Here is a 6,435-nt window from a genome sequence, read left to right as displayed (position 1 = left end):
CATGGGGTGGAGCTTCAAGAACTCCAGTTAGTAGCTCTGATTACCTCATGCAGACAGGCAATGAAATTGGAGTCGGACAATAATGGAGAGACTCAAGAAGAAGTGACAACATGTAGAATGCAACAAGATGTTCCTGAATGGTTAGTTGATGAATTTCTGTAGCTGATGTGGAGTTAACTATCTTCAAGTCATTGATTAGCATATTTGTTTGTTGTGTGTTCCTGGGGGCGGGGTTTATGTACATTTTAGGGTTAGTGATGTCACTAACCCGAGAGGAAGCTTGTGTAGTCCCTACCAGCTGTTTGTTGTAGTCCTTTTTCTTTAAAAGAAAATATCTCCCTTTGCTTTGAACTTTGAGCGTCGTAACTTTTCAGATATTGTTTAACCTCAAACAGCAACATTGCATACTAACTAAAGTTAAAAAAGTGAAATCATAATTAACCACCCCTTTAAAGAAGAGCAATTTACAGGTAAAAAAACAAAAAAACTAAAACAAATATATATATTCTAAGACACCAAACAGACACAATCTACATGTGCACACACACACACACACACATTGTGTTTTCATGTTTTATGGGGACTTTCCATAGACATAATGATTTTTATACTGTACAAACTGTATATTCTACCCCCCTACACTAAACCTATAGCCTGGATGCCAGCCGAACTTAGCCCCGCCCACAACATTTTTACTCGGGCAGTTCGGTCTGGAATTGATCGGTAGAGAAGTAATAATGCCCGAACAGAAACTGTTCGGACCAATGAAATTGTCAGGGCGGGCTTTAGACGATGATGGACAGATGAGCAACAGTAACGTAATCATCCACGTCATCAAAGGCGCTTGGGTTGAGTTTGTTCTAATCCTAAACGGAGAACTTGTTCGTATATGCATTCACCTTTACTATCTCTCTCAGAAATGATGATCGTGTTGGTAAGTAAACTCTGTGTATCCTTTTTTTACAACACCGGCAAAGATCGTTTACACTCTATTTTTCTTCTAACGTTAGGCTACTTATTCCAGCGTGCGTGCAGGTACAGGGTTGCCAAGTTTTTACAACAAAACCCGCCCAATTGCTGACGTTCCTCAAAACTAGCCAAAAACAAGCCCAATAGCTTTCCAGGGGGGGTTTTCCGGGGAAAAAAGGCATTTGGGGGGTAAAATATGTGTTATTTTGGCAGGGCTGGCAGCTAAAAATCGCATTCCTGGGTCTGTATATCACATAATTGGGGTCGCTTCAACTTGCGGACATGGCAACACAGTGCAGTTGAGTTCTGTTGACATTTGATAACTAACGTTATGCGTCGCTCTGTTGCTCTGATTGGTTGTAGGTCTATCCAATTGAGGTCTTTCCTGGTTCGGTTGAAACACGCCCCATAATCACAGCCCAACGGAGCAGAATCAGACTCATATTCTGATTAGAATTGAGTATGACGACGTCAGGCTACTAAACCTAACTTTACCTTTCCAAAAAAAAAACATAATTTAGTATGATTTACAAGCTGTTTCCTCATGGCGTCTAAACAATGTCCTCAACAAGGACAAGGATTTCAGATATTGCCATCTGTGTGGGCATCATTTTGTCCTCACAACTTAGGGTTAACCAGGCAACACACACACATACACACACAAACACCTCAGTAAGGAGCGGATTAGACATCAGGTGGTCTGTGTAATTAGTGTCAGATTAATTAGAATTTGTTCAGCAGCTTTAGCGCTTGACGATTCTTTTCTCATTAATGTGAGCTTGAACCCTCTCCAAAAACAAATGAAACTAATATTTGTTAAGCCGTGCTTCCGCATTGATTCCACAACGTCGCCTCCAGGTCATTTGGCACAATTGAATTATGGAAAATTCTTCACAAAAGCAGCAAATCCAGTGAGTCTAAGCCAGTGCTGGTTGTGCTTCAAGGTCGAAAAGCTACAAACGCTTCACTCTGTATAATGAAGAGAAAGAGAGACAGTTCAATTCCCATTCCAGAGAGTGTATTTCAATCCATTAAGTGTCAGTAGTTTGGTTTATTTGTCTATGACACATTACTTACTGTAAAACCCACATGCAGACATATACATATACTGTAAACACACACACAATACACACACACAAATCACTGCCTATGCTTGTGCAGTGTGTACAATATCCTGTTAGTCATCAGATTATCATTCCTATAACTTTACTTCGGAGGAAAAACGGTGGTCATATTTCACATGACAGTAGCAGCTTTTGGGAGCTGCTGAATGGAGATAAACCACGAAGTTTTTAACCAAAAGAAAATGGAAAATAGTAGGACATCTGCAGCAGTTATTGAATTTTTCCATTCCTCTCCATCTCCTCTGATGGATGAAGATCTGGCACTTTTCACATTTGGTAGCACCTGCAACGACATCATCATTCAGACCTTCACTGCAGAATAAATCATTCTGACACACACCTGCAGGACTTTCCCTGAACATTTGAAGATCACACTAGCCTTTCCAACAAGACGTGGTGTTACTCATCCCATCTCTCTTGCCCTGTTTACATCTGGTATTAAAATGCGTTTTGGTCGATTGGATCACAAGTAGACGAGGGAGATACATGCCAGTTTACACCTGGCTTTTTAAATTTTTTTTTTTTTTAATTGCTAGGACCCATTTCTCAATACTTAGGTAACTTTTTTAAAACTCTTCACACAGTTCTCCTAACAAACTTTCATCTTGGCACAGCAGTTCATTTCACATTCAAAATATAAAATTTCGACCTCTTCCAGAGGTAGTCAAAAACACATTTGAACAATCACAAAACACCTCCTTCTCTCCGCCTACTGACCTAATGCATAAACATTATGGGAAGCGCGCTAGCCAGACAGGATTTAAACTTTGTCGGCTGGAGACCTAAATTTGGTTTGATGACAAAAAACGTACCAAGCACAATGTTCTCTCTCCATTCCTGATTTTTAACACACACTCACAGCATTCGCTGTGATCTCGCGGCTGTCAGAGCAGAAATGAAAGCATCCATCCATCATCTCTGTGCGCGTTCATATGTCAATTGTGTGAGATTATTTCATTCATTAGATTGAAAGATCTGAAAAAAAAAACCTGTACATTTACCCACCCATAGACCCTCCCCTCGAAGAAATCAGATGTAAACATTGCCTACAAAAGCAACCCGGTCGAATGCGTTTTTGAATACCTCTGGAAGAGGTTGAAAGTGGATAAGCTTAAAACATTTTAGACCTCGTTTACACCTGTATAGCGTATTCCACTTGTGATCGGATTGCCGAAAACGCTTCTTAATTCCAGGCGTAAACAAGGCCTCTGGGAGAAAGGGTTCCTTCAGGATGGTCTAGAAGAAAAAATATATTTGTGCATGTGTTTGTAGAGAACTAAAGGGCAAAGTGGAGTCTGGCATTCTGCACTGGAGTGTAAATTTCACAGGAAGGCATCACATACGCATCTAGAAATCTAAACCTGCCCTTGAGCTCATTGGAAAGCTCACAGAGAGGCTCCTCACACACACACTCGAGCAACAAAGGTGTCCTGTATCACCTGTTTCCACAATCTCAGAGGTCCTGCAAACCCTCACAGATCCAGCATAAAATTCATATTGTAGAATATTCTGATTGAGAGCAATCTACACTCTAAAAAATGAATCTGTAAAATAACAGAGTAAAATAACTGGCAGCAGCCGGACATTATCCAGTAATTTTACGGACATCTCCGTTAAGCCTAAAACACAACTCAATGGAGTGCAAAATACGGAAAATTGATACAGTACATTGTGCCCTAATTTAACGGATGTTTTAGAGTGTACTGAAACAAGGCCTTCTGCAGCTCTGCAAGAGAACACACTAAACAAAACATGACAAATGCATTCACACACTGACCACATCATCCCCCCCGAGTGCGTTTTCACACAAACTCGCATTTGATGTTGTGATACTCTAACACTTACTCTTGCAGCGGTTAAAGATATGAACTGGTAGCTGGAAGGTTATTGCTTCAACTTAGATTAAACCTTGAATCTCAACCATAATACCACTAAAAAAGGTGCATAGTCAACACAAATTTAAAACTGACCCAATTTCTTTCTTAATACAATGTAGTATGCCATATACATACATATAACTACCCAATTGCTGGGTTATTGCGATTGGGTAGTTATATGTATGTATATGGCATACTACATTGTATTAAGAAAGAAATTGGGTATATATATATATTTAAACCAGCCATTGGGTTGTTTAACCCAGTGAATGGGTTGTTTTAAACCAGCAATTGGGTTGTTTTAACCCAGCGATTGGGTTGTTATAACCCAGCGAACGGGTTGTTTTAACCCAGCGATTGGGTGGTTTTAATCCAACAATTGGGTTGTTTTAACCCAGCGAATGGGTTGTTTTAATCCAGCAATTGGGTTGTTTTAACCCAGTGAATGGGTTGTTTTAACCCAGCAATTGGGTTGTTTTAACCCAGTGAATGGGTTGTTTTAACCCAGTGAATGGGTTGTTTTAACTCAGCAATTGGATGGTTTTAACCCAGTGAATGGGTTGTTTTAACCCAGCAATTGGATGGTTTTAACCCAGTGAATGGGTTGTTTTAACCCAGCAATTGGATGGTTTTAACCCAGTGAATGGGTTGTTTCAACCCAGCGATTGGGTGCTTTTAACCCAGTGAATGGGTTGTTTTAACCCAGCGATTGGGTGGTTTTAACCCAGTGAATGGGTTGTTTTAACCCAGCAATTGGATGGTTTTAACCCAGTGAATGGGTTGTTTTAACCCAGCGATTGGGTGGTTTTAACCCAGTGAATGGGTTGTTTTAACCCAGCAATTGGATGGTTTTAACCCAGTGAATGGGTTGTTTTAACCCAGCGATAGGGTGGTTTTAACCCAGTGAATGGGTTGTTTTAACCCAGCGATTGGGTGGTTTTAACCCAGTGAATGGGTTGTTTTAACCCAGCGGATGGGTTAAATGTTTGCTTAATCGCTGGGTTAAAACAACCCAATTGCTGGGTTAGTCCATTTTCAACCCAATTTGGGTTATTTTTAACCCAGCATTTTTTAGAGTGTACGGACCAGGCTCCACGGTTTGGCACGCATGTGATTAACTGCCAAGTTTAACCATCATAGAGTGAAAGTTTATCAATTTGACGTGTTTTTTCTTGTCAATTTACACATTCAAACTATTTTAAAAATGGAATAAGAGGCGAAAATCGGGACTCATGATTCATGCGCTGTTATCTGTGTACGAAGCCGCACACACACAAAGCACTCGCATGCAGAGAGAGAGAGAGAGAGAGAGAGAGAGAGAGAGAGAGAGAGAGAGAGAGAGAGAGAGAGAGAGAGGCATGTTTCATACAGCGCTCGAACACCAAATTGATTCCTCTTTCGCATTTACTTGTGCTTGAACAGACACACACAAAATTATGTCTAAGTACCCATCTTGGCAAGTATTCTCTCATAAGTAAACAGTTGAGAAAGAAACCAGATGTGTGTCAGTATATTCGGTCCGTGCATTCAGTCGTAAAGTGACAGCAGCATTTCCTGCTATTTTCTGTGTAATTAAAGTTAATAAAATAAAAAATATATATACAGCTTCAACAAAGATGAACCTGTGCCACGCAAAGTGTGAGCACCAAGCAGCATCTCCAGTTGCACCCTTGAGAACCAGACCAAAAAGTTATGTGCTCTCCTGTATATATATAATAATTTACAATATAAATAATAATTGTCATTGTTGTCACATGACCAGTGTTATTTTAGTGTCATTGATATATTATAGTTATTGTTAATATTTTGAATTAAAAATTATATTTTCTGTTTAACACTTGTAACGTTTTAGTAATTTTGTTTTGCATTTTTGTCTTTTTATTTTAAATACATAGTTTTTATAAATGTGTATTTATAAGTTTGAGTTATTTTAGAACTTCTAGCTAAACAAAATGAGAAATGTTGCCTTGGCAACTACGCATTTTAATTGAATAATTGAACAACCCTTAATCAATTAAAATATGTAAGGATTATTAAATAATTCAATTGGATGGAATTTTACTATTACTTGAAATGTGTAAATCTTAAAAAAGGCTAAATATAGCTGAATAAAATAATATAATTTTTTTTATGTTTTTAGTGTTAATTAATAATAACCATTCACATGACTTCATAATTGAACAATGTTCAATTAAGCAAGTGTCATCTAGTTGTAAACCTCGAGAATTATGTTTGCAGTTTGAACCCAATTTTATGCAAAAATATCTTCTCTTTAGGCAGTCCTAAACTGGAAGACATTCTTCCAGTTTACACGTCAGACTAGAAATGGAAGGTCAAGTTGAGCACTTTGCATTATGGGATGCTGTGTCTAAAAATAATCCTGTGTCAGTACAGCATTCAGAATTGACCTATTCTTGTGTTTTAGGTATTGAAGACTGAGACCACTGATCCGAAATCCTGATAGA

Source organism: Gobio gobio (genome assembly GCF_949357685.1).
Source record: "Gobio gobio genome assembly, chromosome: 11".
Classification (NCBI taxonomy): domain Eukaryota; kingdom Metazoa; phylum Chordata; class Actinopteri; order Cypriniformes; family Gobionidae; genus Gobio; species Gobio gobio.
Note: the sequence above shows the minus strand (reverse complement) of the source record.